This window comes from Felis catus, chromosome A3 (assembly GCF_018350175.1).
Source record: "Felis catus isolate Fca126 chromosome A3, F.catus_Fca126_mat1.0, whole genome shotgun sequence".
Lineage (NCBI taxonomy): Eukaryota > Metazoa > Chordata > Mammalia > Carnivora > Felidae > Felis > Felis catus.
Genome location: NC_058370.1, coordinates 138,694,064 through 138,718,844, shown reverse-complemented (window position 1 = coordinate 138,718,844; position 24,781 = coordinate 138,694,064). Strand labels below are relative to the sequence as shown.

Genomic DNA, 24,781 nt, shown 5'->3' with positions numbered 1-24,781 from the left:
TGGACACACTCGTGCACACACATGCATACACACGTGCACACACGCATGCCTGCACCAGCAGACTCCGCACTTGCTCACTCTGCCTCCACTGCTTAGCACTGGCCCCTGCATCTTCCAACGTGCTGCTTGAGCACACCTTCCCTGAGCCTGTCCCGCCCCGGAGGGCTTCCTTGGAGCACCTGCAGAGTCCTGCATCATAACATCGCCACCTGCTATCACATCCTGTCGTTGCTGTTATTATGTAAAACCATCCTTTGTCCCCCAGGGTTTAACTGCCCTGACGACAGGCCCATGTGAGACCAGATCCCCCCCCGCGTCTGAGTGTCCAGCACAATCTCCCCAAAAAACAGACATAAATGAATGTGTATTTAAGGATCGTTATTTTTAAATAACCAAAGCTCAAGAGTTTACATGTGGGCCCATGTTATCCCAAGCTCTGTCTTATTTTCTGACATTGTGGGAAAGGAAACACTTTCCAGACAACCTTTGCTCATCTTGAAGTCTGAATGAGCCCAGACGGGCCCATTTTACAGGAACTAAAGGCACGGTGGAATCATCACTTTGCACATTTTTGCTTAAAAACCGTCTCTCCCCGGCGCACCGATAGCTGTGGGCCAACGGAGCTGCGCATCTACTGACAGCGCGTCCTGCGTGGATTTGCTCCTGTGTTTTGACCGTCTCTGCTCCGGGGCCGCCACTGAAGTGCAGAACGGGGTTCGCCTAACCCCAGAAGCTGACACTGGACCGGACTGATGTGGGACTCAAGATACATCCGTGATCACATGATGTGTGTCTTTCTCCTACAAGTAGAGGGCAGCCTCAAATACGGCTTGATGGAAATGTCTCATTATTTCTAGATAATGGGAGCTTCTGATAGATCTCTAGTTGACACGCGTCTACCCCACGATAGCAGCCAGATCTGCGTTTAATACAACGAAATGCCAAGTAGCACATGATGCTTTGCAGAATTATTTTAAGTGGGGAATCATGGGAAACCACGGAATTCAAGTCAAGCATCAGCCGAGTGCTGGCTGTGTCGTTTTCTCAGTGGGAAGAACACGCGAGACTATGTGTCTTTCAATCTCACTTTCCCAATCTGTAAAATGGGTCTACAGACATCCGGTCTACTTATTCTGTAGCCCCGCTTCAGATGTCACGGTCACGTGAGGGTACCTCTGCCGTCGGAAAGAACGGTAACGAGCCAGCAAGGTCACCGGCATAAGCGGGTCCCCAGGACGCCGGTCCTTGACGTCCACTGTGTTCCGGCAGGACTCGGCCCGCGGCTGGCAGCAAGCAGGGAAGGAGCAAGACTGGGCCTGGTGTCCGGCGGGAGCCACAGACAAGTGCGGAGCAGGAGGCAAGAGCAAAGCCCCCGCTCTCCGGAGCGCGCTCTGACTCCCGAGGTCCCCGGCTCCCGTCGGTGACCAGCGCGTGCCCAGACCCACGACCCTTGCCCACCTTGTGTTTTGTTTTCCCCTTTCTCCTTCCTTGTTCTTTGATGTCTTAGCAACACGAGCAAGAGAAGACGTGTCGGTCGGAGAGGGTCCCTGCAGCCCTCACCGCCCCCAACGGGACGAAAGCCCCCAACGTTGCAATGGCATCTAGGCCTTTTACGGCCTTGGGGTGCACGCCCCACAGCAGGTGTGCAGTGAGACCTGGAGAGGACACTCCGGTCACCCGGCCCCGACCGCTGCCCCCTCCCCGGCTGTGATGGGGGCGGAGGGCAGGCCTGTGCAAGTGCCCTGTGCCTAGCCCACCCCTCCCGGCCCACCCGGCCTCCGGGCCTCTGCTCCTCTTTCTGGTCTTCAGCTGACTCATCAGACCGCACGGCATTTTTCTTTTTAACCGCAGGCTTCCTCCTGGTCGCGGCTCCTGGGGGACAGGGACCACATTCCCATTACGTCAACGACAGTCAACAGCAAACATTCGCCCCTTTGTGCCCGGAGCGGGTTCACCACTAAGCACTTTCTGTGTGTTCTCATTGGGAGCGGCCGAGGAGCGGGGGACGGGGTGGAGGAGGAAAGCTGCTCAGTGACGCTCGGCCAGGAAGTGACAGCCGCAGCTGGCGTCCAGGCAGAATCTTGACGCCTAGAGGCAGCCAGCACAGCTCCCGCGCGGCGTGGCCACGGAGGCAGTTGCAGCCCAAGCGCGAGGCGTCGGTGCCCCACGCGCTGGCTGACTCAGGCAGGCCACAGGTCACACCCCCTCGTGGCACCCGTGGCCGATGCAGTGCCTCCGGTGGCGACGAGTGGAAGTGCAGCCTGAAGCCCGTCTGGGGACCCAGCAGGGGCGCCCAGAGCGCGGGCCCCCAAACGGCGTGTGGACGAGAAAGGGTCTGGGGGTTGAAGTCGGATGCACACAAGCCGGGCCGTATGATTGTGCGGCCGCAGGGCGAGCCTGCCTGCGTGTGAGAAACAGAGAAGCAGGGTCCCCGCAGGCTAAGCCGTCGGGGTCGCTGGTTACCGCTGCAGGGGTGAGGGGCGGGGAGGGTGCGGCCAGGAAGAAAATCAGTCTTTCATCGGGTTTATTTCCAGGTGCAAGCATCACCGTCAGTGTGGACGAGGGGCCCGTGCTGGTCTGACCCCACCTGTGTGGGGATGTAATCCCAGCCCCGCCCTCCCCTGGCCCCGGGCCCGGCATGCTCCGAAAGCTCGGGGCCCTTCCATGCACCTTCTGCCTTGAAGTTTCCTCCCCAGATTCCTCTCTTCCTGCTCCTACCTCTGAGCTGGTTCACATTCAAGATTAAGCCTGAACCCTCAAAGTCCTCCCTTGAACCCGACAGACCCTCTCCTTTGTCCTCACAAAGCACCTCAGACCCCCTTCCCACCAGGACCTGCCCGGGTCCCGCCGCAGCGTTCGGGGCTCCTGAGACCCGCACTCGGGCCTCTCGGTCTGGACGCGGCGAGGGTCCTGCGAGGGCAGCGGGATAGAGCCCACATGCGACAGAAAAGCAAGCCCCCTCCCTCCCAGGTTTGCAGGGCAAGGTCAGGGCCCTGCGCTTAACATCACAGGCTTTTGCGAAACCCCCTTCTTCCTCGGTGCCTATTGTCTTCCTATCTTACAGAGGCTCTTTCTTCTTCCTGAAACAGGCCCGCGTGATGTCAAAGTAAACTCTGGGCCCAAGGATGCCCGGGAGACACGAGCGTTACTTCATCATACGGCAGCTTTTCCTGAGAATGTCCCTGGAAACGCCCGGGCTCTGTGCTGGGGGATCCAGGTTTGTGCCAGGAAACCTCGCAGGAAAAGAGGCGTAGGGAAGCTGGGGAGATGGGCGGGCCTTGAAAACTGCAAGATCAGAGCACGGGTGTGAGGGCTCTTTGCGGTGGGGCCTGCAAACGACCCCAGCTAACCTGGAGGAGGGGCTTCCGGGCGGCCGTCTGACTTTGCACACGGGCCAGCGGCCCGATTGCTCACAGAGGACGTAAGCAGACGCAGGCAAACCCAGAAAAACATCCTGGAAACTGGAACCTGCCTGTGCAGGCCCCTCCCCGGGCCACCCACGGCCGGGCGTGTGCTCGCCCTGGCGGTCTCGCCTTTGCCTCTGCCGTGGGCCGAGCCCGGCTCTGGGAAGAGCCCACCAGACCCGGGGGCAGGGCCCTGGGTCCAAGTCCCGCCGGGCGCCTCCTGACCAGGTGAGCCGCTCGGCCTCCCTCTTCAGCAGGCGTCGCCCGGGACCCCCGTGGGGCTGCCGGGACCCGAGTGCCAGCTCTGCGCGCAGCCAGCGCCCTTTACTGTTATGTCAGTCTTGGCACCCTGGTGGCTTAGAAATTTTGCCAAGAAGCAGAGCTGTTTCCCGAATTCATCGACTCACTCATTCGTGGGCTCGCACGCCTCGTCACCCCGCATGTAATGAGTGTTGAAGGGTCCTGGGGGAGCCGTGTGACAGGCAGACACCAGGCTATGTTATGACATGGGAGGGGACAGCGGGACGCAGGGTGAAGACTGTGGGCGTGGCAGCTGCGCAGACCCACGGTCGGGTCCGGCCTGTCCCTATGGGGTGACTTCGAAGAGGGCCGACAAAGCCCCATGGGCCACACGAATGTGTGCACGGACTTGTGGTCACGCAGACAGACAAGGAACGGGGCGGGGGGGGGGCAATGCGTCTCCGGGGCCAGGTCCCACGGTTGGTCTCATGGTGCCACAGAGACACCAGCTCACTGTCCTGCCGGCCTCTCGGCCCCACCGCTGCGTCCTCGCCCCCAGACCACTCTGTCCACCCGAGGAATGCCCACGTCTGAACTTGCCTGCTTAGCTCATCCTCAAATGGCAAAGCCAGATTTCTTCTCTAACAAACACCCTTTGCCTATAGAGCAAAATGGACACTTCTCATCACGGTCCACCAAGCCCTCCACGGGCTGACCCTGCCCTCCCCCCTGCAGCACCTTCTCGCCGCACGGCCACCCTGATGGTCCTTCTCTGTGTCCCACGGTCACTGCCGCCGGCATGTGCATCCACAGTGTGGGACTGTCCTGTCTCCCAGCCTCTGCCCCTCATCCGGCCAGCTGTTCTTAGACCTCACCCCCTGCCTGGCCACCACCTCCAGGAAGCTCTCCCTGAATCCCCCTCCCCCCCCCCCAGGAGGCCAGGTGCCCGTCTCCAACTCAGAATTTCCCTAACTCACCTTTTTACTGGGAGGCGTGTGACCCTCCTTTGAGGACCCAGGGTCTCTTGGAGAGACGTGACGTCACATTTCACACTCGTTCCTGTGTCTTTAGTGCCCTGCACCCTGGAGGGAGAATGGTGAGCGTGGGGCAAAAAGTCGCGGGACTCGGTCAGGAGCGAAAAAGAACCAAACAGGGGCATTGGCCAAATCGGGGTTGGCACAATCTTCCTCCACTTGGAGCCAAGGACTGGGTGCCTCCCCACGCCGCGGCCAGGCACTCGCAGAGCCGTCCCGCGGTTACTGTTCCTCGCACACCTGCCTCCCCGCCGGACCGCGAACTCTCCAGGGTGGGGGCCTGTGTCACTCACCACCGCGTCTTCCCGCAGGGCTGCTGGGGGCCTGGGGCCGGGCGCTCGCACGTGGGGGCTCGCTGAGCCAGGGACTCAGCGGACGGTCGCAGCGGCCCTCGGACGCAGTGGCCCACGCCTGCACTTTCTCCCCACTTAGCACCGGGAGAAGGCGCCCCCGCAGGAGGGCACTGGCTTGGGGGCCAGGCCTGGTCCAGCAGCAGGACTCCGGGCCCCGGGACGTTCACTCACCCGTCTCTGCCGCAGCCCGCAGGGGGCCGTGCAAAGAGCTCCCGAGGGACGTCGTGTTGCCGCAGAGGCCCGGTCACTTCTGTGCCCCACATTCCGCCCACGATCGCATAATTAATACCCCGACACCGTTCGTTCTCTGACACGCAATCTGCTACGGTTCCAGACGTTCCTACTTACAGCTCAGCCTTTGCAGGATTCATTAGGTTCGGTTGTTCAGAGAATCTGCTTAATTTCCAGCCATGCCCCGTCCTGTTGAAAAAAAATTATAATCTGTAACAATTACACAGTTCAGTTGTTTAATGGAAAATAAATTTGTCATCATTCTCTTGCTAAAATGACTTTACCTACAACGAATGCTCTGAACGTCCCCGCAGTGGCCCTGGCGTGGCCCCTCGTGAGTCGACCCCACACCAGCCCTCAAACCCGACGTCCCTCCCCCGTGAGTCTGTCTGTAAACAAGCTCTTGCTGGGCGTGTCACACGGAATGTCACTTACAATGACCATCGATGAGTGTTAAGTGAAGAAAGGGTTCTGTGACCAAATAGTTTCAGAGAAATTGAATTTTGAAAGCGTGCATATTTAATGCAATCCTGATCCGAGTTTTATATGCAAAGTCTCGACATTTGGGGCTATCTGACGAGGAACGTAGGACACGGTGCTTCCCAATCCTGACCGCGTCCAGAAGCCCCTCCTCGTCCTGGTCCTTGAGAGGCGCGGGCAGGACGGTGGTCAGGAGAACCTCCACGCAGGGCACGTCCTGTGTGCTCACCTCTCCAGCCACGTTCAGAAGGCCACACCGTAGCCACGTGGTGGGACTGTCCTCCTCCCCACGGCCGGCTCTCTCCACACCCAGAAACAGCTGGTTCACTTGTTGATCCCTTCATCCAACCGCCCACTAATTCCCGACAGCTCCTGAGTGCCCAGATGCTCCCAGGCCGGCTGTGGAGAAGCCATCCTGCACGAAGAGGTCCGTGTGCAGGTGACGGTTGATGAGGTGCTCCCAGGGGAGATCTGTGTGACAGGCGGGAAGGGGCCCTGTGGGGACGGTCCCTCACAGCGTGGCTCGAGCTGGCCCGGCCAGGAGGACGCTCAGGGGAGGCTCGCCGAGGTTCTCACGAGACACAGAGGTGGGTTTCCACGCGGCCGTGTCTGCAGGACAGCGGGTCTTCGCCATCAGGGACCATCGGCTCACGGGCAGTGACAGCAGCCTCCGGTGGCCCCAGGACAGACCTCTGGACCAGGGCTGGCTGTTGAGGCAAGGCTCAGAGAAGGGGAGCTGCACAGCAAAGAGCAGACGCGACGAGGAGTTTCAGGCGGGGCAACGGCCTGACCTTCTCCCGGGACACGAAGGTGGCCGGGCAAGTCTCACGCCGATTCTCAAAGCCAGTTGGCCACCCTGCCCCTGTGCCCACTCTGCTCTGCCGGCCCGGCCGCTGCGATGCCCTCAGCCCCCGGCCACCTTCACTCTCGCATCCAGAAGCCCCTCCCAGAAGTCGGAGAGGCCTCCCACGGCCCTCCACGCCCGCCGCGCCTCCCCGTCCCCTTCCGTCCCAGAGCGAGTGTTCACACAAAGCCTGGATGGTGGGAAGTGAGCAGCCCGTGTCCCGAGGGAATGAAGGGACGACGGGTGGGCGGAGGGCCTCTGCAGGGGGCTTCGGTACCCCACCCGGACAGCCAGGCCTCACTGAGAAGCAGCAGGCCCTGGGGACAGGATGCTGGCCATCGGATGCCAGGTCCTCCTTGTCCGTGTAGCCTGGAACGAGCCACCATCCGCGTCCGTCCTCTCATCCACGAAGGGGCCACCGAATGGGCTGACACACCCGAGTGCTTAGAAGAGTAAGCCCCCGGCGACTGTCAGCATCATCGTTCTCTCCGACGCCGTCCAAGCGAACCAGAAGCAAACTCAGCACGGCTCCCGGGTAGCTCTAAGTGTGACAGCTGTGGGCTCCCTGGAGCCCGGCCCCGTCCCCGTTCACGCACGCGAGGGCCCGTCCCGGCCGGACGCGCTCCCACCCCCCACCTCACAGGTCACGCGGCCATAGACGGCCGTTCGCCTCAGCCCCTCCGGCCTTCACGCCTTCCAGCAGAGCGCCCGCACGAGGCCGGGGAAGGCGGGAGAGTGCGCGGAGTGGAGGTGATCGTAGGGAATGACGATTTCCACCGTGAGTCTGATGAAGAGCTGCCTTCATCACCGTGGCGTCTAAGGAGCCAACCGCAGCGCAGAAGCGGAAACGTTTTGGTGCCACTTTGCCAGTCAGCGAGACCTCGGGTTCCCGCGTAACTGCATTCCTGAAGGTGTGGAATCATCAGAAGACCAGATTCGATAATTCGGTTCGGGGGCCTCAGACGTACTTGGAAACCAAGAAGAACTCGTTCAGTTTTGTTAGCGTTTCTCAGAAACCTGCAGAAGGCTCCCAGATACGTCAGACCGGCCCAGACTATCAGCAGGACCGTCCTCCTGAACCCACACGGACGTTTTTTTTGTGTGTGTTTTATAGACAGAGCCGTCCACGATCCTGTTCCAGACAGGAGAGCACCCCCAAATCCAATTTCTGCCCTCACGAGCTCTTCCCGGAAGCAGCTCTGGGGCGGTTCCCAGCACACACGAAGCCCCAGGGAGCCCTCAGGGGTCGTGAGGAGACGGGGGGGGGGCTCCAGGGGCCTGAGCAAACAGCGGCACTGACCCGGACCCCCCGGGTGTCCCCTCACCAGCCCTCGGTGCCCATGAGCTTCGGGGGAAAACTGAGCAACTGCAAAGAAAATGAAAACAGGCACATCCGGTGGGTTCCAGCTCCGCCCAGACCTCGCCAAGATCTTCTCCTTGACACGTGGCACCAAAGGGACTCCACCCAAGATGGCACCCCAGACCCGACGTTTATTCACCTCGCGCTGGGCTCCTGCCTGATGGGAATCGGCTGCAGGGCTGCAGCCCGGGAGAAGACAGTACAGACGGGGAAGAAGACGGTACGCACGAGGGAGAAGATGTACAAAGCGGGGAGGAGACGGTGCAGACCGAGAACGCAGACCCGTGAGCGCAGAGCCCCGGTCCGTGGTGCCGCCTTGCAGAGCCCGATGGGCAGCGTCCAGGCTCGATCGGGGAGGAAAGTGCCCGCAGGGGGAGGCAGCAGCCGCAGGGCCTCCGGTGCGAACCTCCCACCCGTGTGAGGAGGTCTGGAACTCAGGTCGAGGACTTGAGGTTTTAAAGAAAAAGGAGCCGCACGGGAGTGTGTGAATCGGGAAAGCAGCGTCAATGCCATCTAGTGTGTGTACCGCGGGGAGCAGACCGCGGCCCGGGATGGGGGTGGAGGCCAGAAGGACCCCCTAGCTGGGTTCGGGTCACACCCCAAGGGTTGTGCAGGGGCGAGGCCAGGGAGAGGAAGGACACTTGACGGTGTTCGGTATTTGGTCAGGGAGTCCTGGCTGCTGGCGGAGTTTGACCCAAGGGTGGCGAGACGTTTTTAGTTCCCGCGGCTCAGGGGGCAGCGAGACCAGCCCAGGCTGGAGAGGACAGAGAGGATGCCGCTCCCGGGGTGCAGTGGGTGGCTCCGTAAGCAGGACAGAGGTCCTCTGCTCCTCGGGAACAGGTGTCGGAGGGCGAGGGCCCGGGGCCTGACCTGGAGCACGCGCAGGCTGGCCTGGGCCCCATTCCTGGTCCCCCCCGCCCCGGGTGACCCAGCTGTGTGTGCTCAGTGCCCAGCGGGATGGCCGAGAGATGATGTCCCCGCCAGCGAGAGCGTCCTCACATCCTGCTCTGGGTGCGGTGGGAAGGGGATGCAGAGGCGGGGCTGAGCCTCCGTAAGTGGTGACGACTCACAAGTCTTCACACAGAACGCGCCACCCCCACCCCCCGTGGCCTCGGTGAGGTGGGAAGAAGCCGGTGAGGAGCAGAGCTGGGTCAGGAGCAGAGAAGGAGAAGCCAGACTCCGGTGGAGTTGAGGACGGAGCGTGATAAGAGCCGAGAACCGCCAGCGGTAGGGAGGGTGGACTTTGCACAAATAGACGGCGCTGGCGGAATGGTCCAAACGCAGAGGACTCAAACCCCGGCTCCCGCTTTCCTATAACACGCGAAACAGAACACGCGTAGAACAGAACACAGCCCGAAGGAACGCAAGGCGTTTCCACGCGGTTCCAGAACGGCCCGTCAGCGAGGACCGCGTGGGGCGTGGGCTTCGCAGGGCCCGCCGTCCGCGACATCGGCGGCCCGCTGAGCATCCCCGACCCCAGCCCCCATACGCGGAAAAGGACGAGAACAAACAAAGACTACGTAAAACGCTGCATCCAAAGCACGTGGCACAGAGCGTGTGGCCAGCATGTGACAAGTATCCACTGTACCCACTGAGCTGTTTTTATTGCTGTAATTGCGTGTGTTTCATAAAGATTTTCAACAGTAGCGAAGGAAATGCTTCTTTTGCACAGACAGCCCTCGGACCTTCAGAACATTCCGTGTCTCAGCGGCCCGTTGTTCTACGGCCAGTCGGGCTCCCCTGTCCGCACACCCGATGCCCACTCTGGGGCCAGTACCCCGCAGGCAGCAGCCTCGTGACGAGGGTTCCCTGGGGACCCTCCATGGCTGGGGGGCGGGGGAGCTCGGGTGGGGGGGGGGAGGGCGGGGTGTCGGTTCACACACACCGAGTCCCAATCTGCGCTCTGGCTTGAGGACAGAGGTTGTCCTCAGACACGTCTTGGTCAGAGGGAGTAGGAGGAACAAACGGGGAGGAGGGACCCCGTGGTCGGTTCTGAGCTCAGTGACTTACAGACCGAATGCGGCTAAATCTCCATGACAACACGCCAGGCGGCCCGTGAGTTCTGCTGCCCAGAAGGAAGCCGAGACTAAGCCGAGTAACCTGAGATGGGTCAGAATTGAGCACAAGAAGGAGCTGAGACTTGATTCAGAAAAACCTGCCCGGCTCCCCAGCTGGCCTCCTCCCAGTCAGACACACTCGGCGTCCGTGCGTCTACACAGCGGATGCTGAGGCCGAGCGAGAGCCAGGAGGGCACACAGGCAGGGCCCACGCCACCCCTCACCCCGGATCCGGCCACTGTGCTGGAGGAGCGCTCAGACGTGCCCGGGTGCCGGGGGCACAGCCGGGGGCACAGGGCAGCACTGACAGCCGGGGTGCGGGGCGGGGAGGGTCAGGAAGGCTCCCGCTTCAAGAAAAATGTTTCGAAGGCAAAAGCTAAGATTCCCTTGAAAAGAGAATTGTATAGTCGCGCAACAGGCCCCCGAAAGCATACAGATGCCATTCGCGGGCAAGAGGGCATGGTCTCCCCCAGGAGCAGCTGACCCCTGCCGAGCCTCCGTGAGGGCAAACAGGTCCCCGCGCCCTCGCTTTCCCCCGCGACGAAAATCGGGGCAGCTCGCCCGGGCTGTGCCTCGATTCTAAGACAAACTGGAGAAATCAGTAGAGCCCGCCCAGGGTGAAGGGTGAAGGTGACCCTGTAACCTCATCCCCGACTTCTCATCACCCGCCCTCGGGGGCTGAAGGACGCCCGCGCAAGCACTGGCCTCCTCCGCAAGAGGCTGAGTGCGCATTCCAGGCGCCCACGGCGCTGTGCTGGCACGTCAGAGAGGTGACAGCCTTTGAGGACTCCCAGTGGCGGCTTTACAACCAGCGTCTAAGCTGCCCCAGCGGGGGGGTTGGGGTGGGGGGGGGGAGGCCTGTCCGTGGCCTGAAGAAGCCCCCCGCGGAGAGCGGCGGGCACAGCGTGGCCACGCAGGGGCAGGCGGCTCCCGCTGCGAGCCAGGCCACCAGCTGTCTCCCAGATCCCTCTCGCGGGAGTTCTGGTGAGCAATCTGGCTTCCTACGGGGGCGACTCATCAGCCTCCCGACCCCACAGTCTGACCCAGCGTCTCCGTGTGCCTCACTCTACTGGCCTGGGCCGCTGGCACAATCTGTCCAACAGGAATGACCTTATTTAAGAGATAGAATCTTAGAACTTACGGAACTGCAGGATGGCCTATCTGAACATGACAGATAACGACTTTTCTGTCAACTACACCACGAACCAGTTTTCCACCTCATTTTTTTTAGATCAGAAGTAAATGAAAAAGCGGAAGATCGTATGAGATCTGGGCGGAAGTGGCACCTGCTCCGTGGGAGGCCGCGCGTACTCAAGGGTACGGCAAAGACGGGGAGGGGGGGCTCTGGGCCCGGCCCGCGGGGGTCCGCGGTCTACGGCGCACGGCAGCCGGCAGAACTGGGGCACGGAAAGGGCGCAGAGCAGCGCCGAATGCGGCAAGAGAGACCTCCGTGTGCGGCCGGAGCGAGGACACACGGACGGACACGCAGGAGCTGTCGGGGTGGCAATGGCCGCCTCTGGGACTCAGCACACTCCGTGGATTGTGACTCTGCTCCACTTGTAGAGGATCAGCTGACTGCTGGTCACTAAGACGCATGCCCTTTGTTTGCAGACGTCTGAAGGAAATGCGCCCGAGAGATGGCTCAAGGCCGAAGCCCAGATCTGACGGACAAGTCACGGGGCTGCTGATGGGGGTTCTGGTAAGAAACAGCGGGCTCTTGGCGGCTAAGAGGTCCGGCCTGGGGGGCTGTCAGCAGGCTGTGTCACACCTGCCCCACGGACACAGCGAACAACAGGTAAGCTCAGGTCTGAGGGCAGCTGATCAGTGCTCGACCTTGGGCTGTGGGCCTGGCCGCTGTGGGTCCCGCAGGCGAGGGAGACACCGTGGGACATTTGCACACTGCAAAGGAATGGGAAGAGCCGGGATACCTCGCTTCTCGGCCTGGGAGGGAGCACAGCTCTGGGCAAACGCCGGGGGAGCACAGACGGCAGGAGCCTGCCCCTTCCAGGCTGGGCGGCCAGGAGGCGCCTCCGCACCACGGCCAGCCTCTCCCGTAAGGTCTCAGTGGGGCAGGAGGACTGCCCTGAGCGGGCCTCATTGCCACCTCGGGGCGTCCGTCCTGCCGGGGTTGACGCCCGCCATCCCGGGGGCCCCCGTGGAGGCTCCTGTCCCCTGACGCACACCACACATCACACACCTGTTCCCATCCGGACACACCCATCTCGGCCACAAAGCCTCTGCTGACAGAAGCAGCCGTCGGCGGGCGTCCTTTCCCCCGACCGGTGGGCAGCTTGCCCCAGGCTGTCCCTGCACACACTCTGTCCCCACAGGCATGGAGACAGGGGACAGCCCAGAGTCCCTTTGTCTCGGCCACCTCCGCCTTGTGGGGGCTGCCTTCCAAAAGGCCAGCTGGGAAACGCCGGGAGGGCGCGTGTGCCTCCCAGGTCACTACGGACTGTGTACAGAGCGAGGCAGCAGACCCGCGCGTGTCACGTGGCCTCCCCCTCGGGGTCCTCTGCGGGGCCCCGCCCGGGACACTGCAGCCCCCACCCTCCTGCCGCCCGTGCCGTGCCCGATCCTGCACAGAACACACTCCTGCCTCAGCGTCTGCTCTCCCCTGACCTCTCTGCGGGAACGGCGTCTATCCCGCCATCCGGGACCAGAACTCGCACCCCTGCCCCGCAGAGAGGCCCCCCTTCCGGCCCCAGAGCCCTCCGGCCGGCACTGTAACCCCTGGTGCCACACAGCCTTGTCCTTCCACACCACGGGCGTGGCGGCTCATCCTGTTCTCCGGTATCCGCTCTGTGGTCTGGCCCGGGCCCCACGCACAGCAGGTGCTCCAGAAGCGGCGACAGGTCACTGGAGGGGAAGGAGCAGCAAATGACCATCTGAACCTCAGTCAGAAGCACCGTTTGTGCGGAGGGCGGGGTGAGGGGTGGCTGGGAGAGCGCGGTCTTCGCTCCTTCCAGATCCGCGGGGGGCGGGGGGGGGGGCCCGCGGGAGGGGGCGTGGTCCCCACGGAGCCCCCGGAGGAGGCACACAGACCGGGAGCCGGGCTCAGCTGAGGAGCAGAATGCAGATCCCAGCGCACATAGGAACCCTGTCTCCATGTCAAGGGCGTCGGGCTCGTACTTGGGTTAAACTGGGCCCGGGAGCAGGTGCTTGGAGGCTCCCCTCGACTTCGGAAGTGGGTTCGAACTCGCTCCCGACTCCACGAAGCGTAGCCGAGGAGAAGCTCGTTCCTGCGGACGGAGAGCACGCGCCTCTGTGATCATCCAGACGTGATCCGGGCTGAGGCTCCCTTGCCGCGAAAAGGGGCTCGCCAAGCACATCGGTGGCCGTTTCCTGGAGGGCACGGCCGGGTGTCCTCGCTGCCGTCCCCCTGCCGTCTCTAACAAGGCTCCGGGAGGAGACAGACTTGCAGAAACCTCTGGGAGCTCTCTCCAACCTCTCGTAAGCTGTTTCGTTGGGGCGGGGGGCAGGCAGGAATTGACCCGTCCACTTAGCGCTCACAGCCCGGAGTCAGAGCCACTGTTTACTGGAAGGCCCCGCGACTCGGCCACGTCCCTGGGCGTCCGTCACCACGCTGGGGCTTCACGGCGACGCGGCCGGCAGACGGAGCGTATTTCGAGGCCTGGGCCAGATCACGTGACCCCAGGATCCCACAGCCGGGTCAAGGAGCAGCCAGCCGGGACTCATCCCCTCCACAGGCTGCCACAGGGACACCCCCCCCCCCGCCCCTGGAGCCAGAGAGCCGGGCGCCTCGAGCAGCGACGCTGCCTCACCCGCTAACCGGTTTGAGTTCTGCACGTGGGGGGAGGGGAACGGCACGAACATAAAACACAAACGTCGAACGGGCCCCTGAGTTACTCGGTAACCGCAAAGCCCGGGTGCCGAGCACAGGAGTCAATGCCGGCGGGGTCCTGACTCCTTCCCTCAGAGCCGAGCGGTCAGCACAGGCACAGGGCCCCTCGGGAGCCGCACGCGCAGGCCGGACCACCGAGCGGGCACACGTCTCACCAGGAGCCCTCCAAGGACAAAGGGAAGAAAGGATGTGTAAGGGTCACAGCTGCCGCAATGGCAGGCTGGATCTTCTAGATTCCCGTGAGGCCCTGGTGAAAGCTCTTGCTGGAAATGGCGGCACAGTGTCGCTTTGGTGACCGTCGAAGTCCGCCTCTCGGCTCCGTGACTGAAACGGCAGGCAGGATTCGGCCTCAGAGGGGGCGGGGTCCCCTCTGCCATCCAATCACCACCCTTACTTTGCAGGTGACACAACTCAGGCAGAGCCAGCGGCCCTAGGGCCCTCGCTCCCTGGGGGACCCAGAGCTCACGCTGCCGAGGTCCCTGCCGAGGCTTCCCGTCGGCCGTGACGCTTCGTACTAGACCAGGAAGGACTCGGGGTCCAGAAATTCTTCCCTTCCCCTCAACATCCTTGAAAAATCTGGTGTCTCTTAACCCGAAGTAGACAAACTGTAGGCTTGCGGCTGGAGTCACGGTTACCGGGGAAATGCTCGTCTTTCGGCGGGATGAACATTTCCTCCTTGCTCGGAGACACGTGAAACCCAGGGCCTCCCTGCGTGGCCGTGGACGCTGCTGACAAGCTCTGACATTTTCCACCAAGGATGCGGAACAAAGGAGAGGTGGCGTCGAAGTCATGTTGTTGCTTCACGAACACTCAGTCCCCTGCACCCCCCACGGGAAGAGGCCAGCTCCCTGCCCCACCGATTCTGGGCTTTGGCCGCCGGGACACGAGCACGTCCACACGGAGGTCTGAACGCACTTGTGTGGTTTGGCGGACCTCCTGTCCAGCGCTCTGCTGTGGGAAGAGCGTGCAGGGGGACCCACAGCCCAGAGCAGAGATCCAGAACCTGTCACACACCCCAAATGACAACTGGCTCTGTGCACCAGCCACAGGGACAGCTGACCGCATCACAGGGGCAGGAGGGAACAGGACCTGCAGGAAGAGGGGAGCACCTGCATGGGGCACGCCCGGCTGAGACTCGCTGACTCACACTGGCGTGGCCTGTGCCCCCGAAGGTCCCCCCGAAGGGGCCCCGTCTAGACAGGTCTGGTTGCAGACAACAGGCTTGGAACCGCCCGGAAAAAAACAGCAAAGATCATCTGTGCGTTTTACTGACCTGAGCTGTCTCGAATGCCGCGTCTGCAATGCAGCGGAGAGAGTTCGAACCAGAGAAAGACCCACGGCACCGTCGGCGATGTACCACAGAAGCTTCCAGGACGGGACAGAAGTACACAAACTTCAGGCTTTCCACGTTTCGGGGCAAGGCCGAGCGCAAGCCATTTAATTCAGAGCAGGTTTATTTCCCAAGGGCATCGCTGTGCACGATGTGATAAATCAAGGCTACAGACATTACATCACGGTCCACATTCTAATTTTGAAGAGGCAGAAATTGTGAAATTAGGCTGGATTATGGGGGTTTTTTTAATTATGCTTAAAATAGTTCATCTCAGTGAACTTGGAAAATGTATTTGTCCAAAGTACCTTCTTCCTCACTGATGCTTGGCAAAGCCTGTGTTCGGTCCAGCAGCAAAGGCTCTTCTCACCGAGTCTTTGATCTGGACTCCTGTCCTCCTGTCTTAGGTCCCTGCTTTTGGGGAACGTGGCGGCTGTTCCCAGGGAGACGTCTAAAGGACTGTGAATGGCTTCTAGGTTTCACTGAGATGTTTCTCCCTCCTCTCCTTGAGGTCTCAGAGTCCACAGACGGGCACCTCGTCGCTCCTGCAGCTCGGACCACCCACTACTGACATGTTGGGGCAGGTGACTCTCTGCGGGGGACGGTCCTGTGCATTGTTGGAGGCTTACCTGCATCACAGGATGCTCCCACCAAGGGACAGCAGCGTCCCACAAACTGGGACAGCCTAACATACCTCTAGACGTTGCCAAATGTTCCTGAGGGACGAAATCACCCCTGGCTGAGAACCAAAAGATATCGACGTCTTGGAGCCACTTATCAGGCTGACTTAAGGGCCATGTTTCCCATTTTGGCCAATAAAAAAACCTGTCTCAAAACACCCAGGGCAGGTTCCTAAAAACAGTTTTCTAGGGGCGCCTGGTCGGCTCAGTTGGTGGAGCATCCGCCTCTTGATTTTTGCTCAGGTCGCGATCCTGGGGTCATGGGATCGAGCCCTGAGTGTGGTTCCACACTGAGCGTGGATCCTGCCTGAGATTCTCTCCCTCCCTCTCTCTCTCTCTCAAGAAGAGAAAACCCCACAGATTTCTAGTCTCTACCCCAGATCTGCTTCACGAATTCCCGGTATCTCTGCCGAATGGAATGCCCGCACGGTTGGACAGTGTGACTGCTGGTTTGGTGACTGCAGCACTGGAAGACATGACAGGGCAGAGTCTTCCTTGGCCAGGGGTCCTTGTCATTCCCTGTATGGGAGGGAGATGGCAGGAGTGGAGACACATCAAGAAAGAGCACCTTCTATCCCCCTTCTGCTGTGTGCTGCCCGTCGGCACAGGACGGGCAGCTCATGGGAGGCAAGAGGGGGAACAGAGGTGAGCAGCATTTCCAGGCCGTTCTGGAGGGACCTGGGTGCTTTCATTCATTTTCAGGAGTGCTCGCCCCAAACGTGTGGTTTCCAAGATGCTTAGAACACCCAGCATGGGCTGGGAAGGAAATTGTATCAGGATGTTTTCTGCCACAACAAACAGAAAACTTACCAAAAAAAAAAAAAAAGGCAATGCATAATATATAAAACGATAAAGCTTAGTAATTATTCCGTGTGACCACCATGCTGGTCGCATTGCACTTCCGGGGTTATGGGTGTGAGACCTCAACGATGCTCTGAGGACACCGGCTCCTTCTGCCACCTGCGGTGTGTGGCCTGTCCCCCCAGGATGCCCCTGCTGGAGGAGGCAGAGAGTCCAGAGCGGTCCAGGTACCGCTGTTGATGGCAATATCCAGAAAGCTAAAAGGGGGCACGGATACCGTGGCACCTCCTTCAGTCTTCGGTGACAGCCCGGCACAGAAGTCTGCCAGGGGTCCTGCCCCTCTTGGCCAGATTTCCTTCTGACCGAAGTCGAAAGCCCCCTCTGGCTGAGGGAAGGGAATTGGCTGGGGCAGACTTAGACCACCGTGATTCACCCCTGGGGCTGGGGAGGAGTCTCTGTGCCCCAGAACGTGAAACCAACCCGCACTTTCACCAAATTGGGGATCTCTAAGCAGGAGAGGACAAGGACAGTAGCCACGTGGCCGGGGTGTGGTATAGAGACCAGCCTCCTTGCCGAGACCCGCTTCACATAGTCCCCCTGCCCCCAACCTCAGCACGTCCCCATTTCCGTACGTGGACGCTCCTCGTCTGGGAGAGTAAGTGATCTTCCCAGATGATATGCAGCTAGTAACTAAGGCAGAGCTAAGATGTGAGCTCAGGTCTGAGCAGCTGCCAATCCCACAGCAAAGTGTGGACCGACAGGCACGCACTGCACGTGGGAAGGTACGCACGAGCTTGCTTTTATTTTGGTGATTATGGATTTCCTAGAAGAGGTATCTCCAAAAAAAGCTAATGAGCGGATCAAACTCCCACAGATAGTATTGCTTTAGACTAGGGTTCGTTTGTAAAACTTAATTTTAAGAAAAATGCTGGATGAATAACAGAACGGCGACGCATGGATGTGAGAAAACGGGAAGCTGGCTCACAGGTACATGCCAGCGAAGCCGAACGGTCTGCCTCCAGGACAGGAGCCATCCTGACGCCAGGTCCCAGAAGGACATGGCTAGGTGAGTCATTGTCTTTTTGTAAGTTTATTTATTTATTCTGAGAGATAGCGGGCCTGAATGGGGGAGGGGCAGGGGAAAGGGAGAGAGAGAATCCCAAGCAGGCTCTGCACTCTCAGCACAGAGCCCGACGCGGGGCTCAAACTCCCGAACCATCAGATCGCGACCAGGGCTGAGATCAAGGGTCGGACGCTTAACCAACTGAGCCACCCAGGCGCCCCTAAATAAGTCATTTTCAAGTCTCCGTAAGGGGGAAAGGAGAATGTGGGACTCCACCGATGGATCTGCACCCCAGGAGACAGTCTGCCCTCAGCGGATTCACCGTTCACAGAGATGCTGGATGTCGAGGGGACCAGGGACAAGGAAATCAGAGAGAGGCCAGACCGGTGGTCCTTTGAGAAAGTGACTTCTCTGACCTGGCGCTCAAAGGTGACCTTTTCCACGGGCCACTGCTCCTGGAGACACAGTCGTGGAGGTAATGACTCCAGTCGACTCTCCACTCTGCCTGGCCCGGGGCCCCATTTCCAGGACACACAGCGACCTGGGAGGCTTTCTCCAGCAGCCCACGTACTCCGTCATCAGACCTGCGACGCGCTCGGGTCCCCCCTGCTCCTTCCTCTCACTTGGGAAGCAGCTGAGCGAGGGCTACGATAGCCACATACATAGTCACCATCTGAACACGTATCCTGTGCCGTCTCATGTCTAACCCCAAACAGCTTCCGTGCCCCCACTTAGATTGTCGGGTTCCCTGGTTCACGTCACGGGCTCCCAGGCCCGGGTTGGCTGTCCCCCGCGTGTGGGCGGACACGTCCCGTCTGCTGGGAGCCCTGGGCCCCCCACCGTGGTGAGCACATCCGGGGAAGGTCCACGCCTGCAGGCCCACGTTCCAGGGACTCTGTTGAAGGCCGTACGTGAGGTCGGGTGGCGTGGACCCAGGGGCGGGTGAGTTCCACGGCTCGGTGCGGATTCTGCCCCTCTCGGTCATTGACCGGCCACATTACCTGTCACCGCACATCGTGCTCCTCTGTTGTGTTTTGCCGCATGGTACGCTGATTGGACTCCAAACAACAGCTGATTTTGGATGAAAACACTCTTGTTTTTTCAGATGAAATAATATTAATTTGGACAGTGAGCATCTGATCAGAATTCCTTGTAAATATTTAGATCAAGCGCCTAGGGAAGAAAGAGACCCAGTTAATTGTAATTAATCGTGGATAATTCATTACTTACCGTACACATCTCGGCTGGAGCTCCATTGGGCTCGGAACCCTAAAGGGGCTGCAGACTCCGAGCTGAACCTGACTGGAGAAGGGTGTGCCTCATCTGTGCTGCCTGACAATGACGGATGGAAACGCAGGGACGGCCCGCTCCCTCGGCCCCCGCGGAGCGCGAAGGAGAACCAATCACCGTCGCGGGTGGGTTGTAATTCATCTTGAGATGCAGCTCCGAGCACAGAGGTGAACAAAGGACCAGCTGCACCGCCACAAAGTCTCCCCTCCGATCTTCCGTTTCTGCTGAGTCTTGACAGGGGCCGTCGCACGCCCAGACCTCCGCCCCCCTGCCCACACCAGGCGGCCCCCGGGGGTGGTAGGACTGAGCAGCATCGCCCGTCACCCTCGGGGCGCAGGCATCCGATCCATGAATGACGGGTCTGAAGGGCATTGTCCCCAGCGGCTGAAGGAAGGAGGCCCCGGAGTGCGGTCACCGCATCAGTGGACGGCTGAGGGGAGGTCTGCAGCCGCTCAAAGGGGCCGTGGGGGGCCGTGGGGGGACGCGGCCACGCTGCCCGGGAAGAGCCCAGGGGCCGAGGGGTCTTGCAGAGAGGTCTCAGGAGAGGGGGCGTGGTGTCACCTCAGGTGTGAAAGGGGGGCCCCGGGAACCACGGCTGGAGGGCTCGCCCAAAGGACCCCCAGAAACCCACTTCTGCCCTCAGCCCCCACGTAGCCTGTTGGCTCCGCCGTCGGCACTCGGCCGGGCCCCTCCCTCCAGCCCCCTGCGCAGGGTCCTGGCAACAGCCTTCGCCGGGTCTCCCCGGCTCTGTCTCCTCTTCTAGTCCACGCACACAGCCTCCCGTGACTACGACGCAAGCCTCCTCACCCTCTCCTCTTAAAAACCCTTCCATTCCTTCCGATCTCCTATACTAAGAAGGCCAAGCCCCCGGTTCAGGCTCACAGAGAAGGTCCCTGAACACCATGTCCCCCGCTGGGACCCCACCCTTCACCACCACGCCCTCCGCCCGGCAGCACCCGATTCTGAGTCACTACCCGGGGCTCACAAGCGCACCTTGTGTGGATTCGATCCTCCTTATTCGGGGCTCCGCCCATGACGTACAGCTTTTCCAGCTCACCGAAGTCTGGTAGCAGCCCTGGGGTGAAGACACACGGTGTTTCTGTGGTCGTTCTGGGGGAACACAGAGAGGCGACAAACCCGAGGCGTTGGCCCGTGTTCCCGGCTGAGATGAGCAAGATAACAGTCGCCTTCCTGTCCCAGCTCCCGTCCTGTAAGCCAGTGGCCTTTTGTGGCCTATCTAGTGCCACGTTTTCCACATTTTTGTGCTTTTTGTCCATAACTTCGCTGCTTTAAGTGGCCCCGTGTTAGGCTGGAGTACTGGCTGGTGTTTGGCCGTGCTGCCCCCGGATGCGGTGACACATTACTCTGCGTGTTTCTATGAGGAGGTTTCTGGATGGAATTACTGTTCAAGCTGGTGGACTACAAGTGAAGCAGATTGCTCTCCCTGCTGTGGGTGGGCCTCGCCCAATCAGTGGAAGGCCTGAACAGAACGAAGACTGATCTCCCCCAAGCAGGAGGGGATTCTGCAGCAGACAGCAGGCAGACTTCAACCGCGGCACGGGGTTTCCTTGGGCCTCAGCCTGATGGCAGGTTTTAGACTTGCCAGCCTCCGTAATCTTGTGAGCCGACTCCTTAAAATAAATATTATTCCGCATGTACGTGTGTGTGTGTGTGTGTGTGTGTGCATCTCATCGGTTCTGTTTCTCTGGGAACATTGACTGCACTAACCCCGTGTTTCCCCCAGGGGCAACGGTTCAGCACGCCCCACGTCAGAATCGGTGGCCACTTCATGGAACACATCTACCGTGGACAGAGCAGTCAGCAGCCCTGTCCTCCCGGCAGCTGCCCTCCTCCCACTTGCTCACCGGGTTGTGGTTTCTCAGGTCGTATGATTTTTCTAAGCACCCCTCGCCTCCCCCCACCTGGTGATGCTCTCCCCGGCCCCCTGGGCCGCCTTGGGCCCCCAGGACCTGATGCCTCGCCTCTGTCACACCCCACACAGGAGAGACACCTGAGCGTTTGGAGAGCCGCCTGTCCCCTGTGGCACGGCCTCAGGACCAGCCAGACTCCTGGAACACAGGGGGCTGTGGGCGGTGACGTGATGCACGGCCAGTCAGAGAGGCCGCCGCTCCCTACCGTGGGGATCACGGGCCCTCCAGTGAGATACCCGTTCTGGGCACACATACCTGTGCGGGGAAGGTCGCGCGAAGGCCCTCGGACAAAAATGCCCGCCTCCCGTCACAGTGCTGGATTCTCTTGATTTTGAGGACTTGATGGCTGCAGTGAAAACAGATACTTTCTGGGCCGAGAACCGTGCGGAATGTCTCCCGTTAGCACTTGGCTCCTCAAATTGGCAGGCCCGAGCAGATGAGTCCCAGCGAAGGCACCTCACGGCTCATAGGCCGGGAGACGTTGTCAAAACTTGCGAGCATTTGGGCTGAAATGGCCGAGGACTAGAGCATTTTGAGGATAGCCTGGCAGGGGGTCTCCAACGACGGCCACTGCTTTTCTCCCCCGTGCTGCATCCGGCCGTGGAGCCGTGGAAGAGACGTTTCCGGACCAGAGTCCGTGGGTGGTGGAACCCTCTGGTGCAGTGGGAGAGCGAATGTCAAGAAAACAGGATTTGGTTCGCTTGCTCCCTAAAATCACTGTTACGGGTCATGCCAGCCGTTCAGAGAGGCAGTGTCGTCTGGAGCAGTGAGGAGGGCCCTCCTACAGCAGGGGATGAATGGGGGGCCCGAGGCCCCGCGTCCCTTCCGACCCTGAGACTGGGGACGTTTCCGAGCTCCCTAAACACAGTGCCTGCACCTGTCTGAGCCTCAACACGTTGCCGCGGCAGCCTGTGCCCCCCCCCCCCCCCGCAGCAGGAGCGAGTGTCTCTCGGGGGAGAGACACACGGCCAGGCCCGCTGGAGCGGATGGCGGGTGGGGGGGACCCCCGGCGCCTTGGCGCTCACCCAGCCCCTGGCTCGGCCGTCAAAGTGCAAGCAACATGGCCCACGTGGTATTCCACCCACATGTCCCGTCTTACCTTCCCGACTCGTTTCATCCCCTGGCCCCAAAACTTACAATGACATTGAGGACGATTTTACATGGACGGCGACAAGCTTGGGCAGTTTAAGAGTTGTAATGAAAAGGTCCTCCAAACACAGGCTCTCGTCCTGGGCCACGCCTACACTCACGCACGTGAGCTCGCCTCTCTGCCCTCAGTTCCCCGACTGTAAAACACACACACGGACATGGGGTTTGCTGGGACACAGACCACTTTGTACGAGCTAGTAGGAACCTCCGTGCAGATGTCCCTTCATTCATGGAAATGGAACCACGTCGGCTCATTCCAAGGCCTCTGGTCCACGCACAGAACACCCCTTCCTGCCAGATTTTCCACCCACCTGGGGTGGAAGCCTGGGGCACAGTCACCCTGCATTTTTACATGGTGACCAGGATCTGTCATATTTCTTAGACTTAATTCACACCTGGCCAACTTAACAATCATGTTGGAAGCTTTAGCGTCTTGATATCTGACACTTTTAAGAATCCAGATGTCAGATATTTTTTGCGTTTTGAGAAGCCTTGCTCGATACATTAGTTTACAGCTGGGCTCTAAGAAATAAAATCTCAAGAACATTCCATTTGTTTGCAAGTTTTCCTCTGCCAACTCGTGGACCCCAAATGGAGGTGATGACTGTATCCCCCAAGAGTGGAGTTTGTCACAACGCTTCCCACTAGGAGCCGCTGGTTTCTGAGTGATATTGGTAAAAAGAATAACGATAATAATGATCAAGGTCATTGCTTTGTGAAGCGAACAGCTATCGGTAATACTGAAACACCAGATAGGCTTTGATGACACTGAGGGAAAACCTTATTACAGCTCTGATTAACTGTAATCTGATGTGACCTACACAGAGATCGTCTGTGGAAATCACATGTCCTGCAGACACATGCACTTTAGGCTAAGTCCACCTGCACCTGTTACTAAGATACGACCCTGAAAACACTGCTTGTCTGTTCCAGCCTGCTTCCTGTCTTGAAAAAACGTGGGGTCAACACCATCACAGACATCGGTAAGCTTTAAAGGGCTTAACAAATGTAGGTAGAGTTCCAAGCTCCGTGACTGGCACATCCTGGCACACCCAGAGGATTAATTCCCCGTCCTCTACGCCAAACACGGAGAAGCCTTTACAAAAGCAAAGTTTGAGCACGCTTATTGCGCACGGCTCCAAAGAAATGTCCCCTCCAAAAGTAGGTGGTGATACTGATCTTACGGTGGCCTCGCCATCTGTGTCCAGAGCCATCAGGGAAAAGTGAAGGGGAACCAGGCGCCTTGTGCTGGATGGAGCTCCTGTGGGGTCATCTGGGTGGAGGATGGCGTATTCGGAGGGGCCAGTGCGTCTTGATAGGTGAGGACTGAGGAATCGCCATACCTCGGTTTGAGGACGAATTCTGCCACTAACTAGCTGATAGTCTCGGGCAAATCACCGAGCTGCGCCCACGCTTGAATCTTCTCATAGGATTTGTGAAAGGATTACATCAGTGTAAGCGTGGATAGTGCTTGGAGGGAACTTGCTAAGATCTCGTTAACGCTAGCTATGTGTCCATTCAGGCGTCGGGAGGCTCCAGCCACCCGCCTGTTTATATAAAGTTCCTGGAGCACAGCCCTGTTCATTTGTTTACATGTGTCCCCGACAGTTTTCACAGCACAACACAAGAACTGACACTTTGAGATCACGTGCCCACAAACCTAGGATGTTGGATATCTGGCCCTTTACTGAAAAAGTTTGCTGCTCCCTTGAGATGGTTAATTTCATACGTCAACTTGACCGGACTGAGGGTGTCCAGATACTTGGTCAAACGTTATTCTGGATGTTTCTACAAGGGGACCTGGGATGAGATTAACATTTAAATTGATGGAATGAGTAAATCAGATTGCTTTCCCCAGTGTGGGTGGGCCTCATCCAATCAGTTGAGGAACGGCTTAGAAGAAAAAGATGAGCCCTCCCCACGACTGAGAGAGAGAGAACTCTCCAGCAGATGTCTCTAGACTTCATCTGTCACATCGGCTCTGCCTGGGCCTCCAGCCTGCTGGCCCAGTCTGCACGTGGGACCCGCCAGCCTCCGTAACTTGTGTGTGCCAATTCCATATATACATACCTCGTTGGGTTTGTTTCTCTGGAGAACCTGTCCTCAATTTATCATGCCTTAAGTCTCCATTCACAGGGAGGGCTCAGGATGTGGGAACACAGCCCTGAGATTGTCATAAAGGATCTCTTGTCTTTCAGGACCCCCCGGCCAAGGAGACCCGAGGCCACTCCCGTCCCAAAGGATGGAATCCCAGCTGGGCGGGACTCATGGATGGTGGGGGAGGGGCTTCTGTTTGTCCCCACACGTGACCTAGATACCAAGGACATGATGCCCTTCAGATCCCACCTGCTCTCTCTTTCAGTCTTTGGAGCTGGGAATTCAATAAAATTTGAGGCCTCAAATATTCTTAGTTTGTCTAATTATCACATTAACACTTACTACTTTTTGTAAAAAATATTTTAGTTTTTATCATCTTTTGTGCCATTATTCCAATTAATTGTGTTGGAAAATGCTCAGCCTGAACATCAAAGGATAAGGTGCTACTTTTTGAAGTCGTGTTGTTTGATAACAGAGTCTTCTCAGATTTCAGCATCTGGAAATGGGTCGAACTATAAAAATTTTATATATTTGCGTGCGGATCACAATATATCTTGTGCACGTAAATGAAC

General features: G+C 59.3%; 1 long non-coding RNA gene across 1 annotated transcript; it reads right to left on the bottom strand.

Annotated features, from left to right (window-relative positions):
• Window positions 1–363: 363 nt before the first annotated feature.
• On the bottom strand, window positions 364–22,854 carry LOC111559885. The gene is made up of 6 exons (XR_002741364.2): window positions 21,219–22,854; window positions 20,026–20,142; window positions 18,744–18,915; window positions 5,380–5,451; window positions 4,622–4,726; window positions 364–3,285 (listed from the first exon to the last, which is right to left on the bottom strand). It is a non-coding gene; the product is annotated as an uncharacterized LOC111559885 (long non-coding RNA).
• Window positions 22,855–24,781: the final 1,927 nt, after the last annotated feature.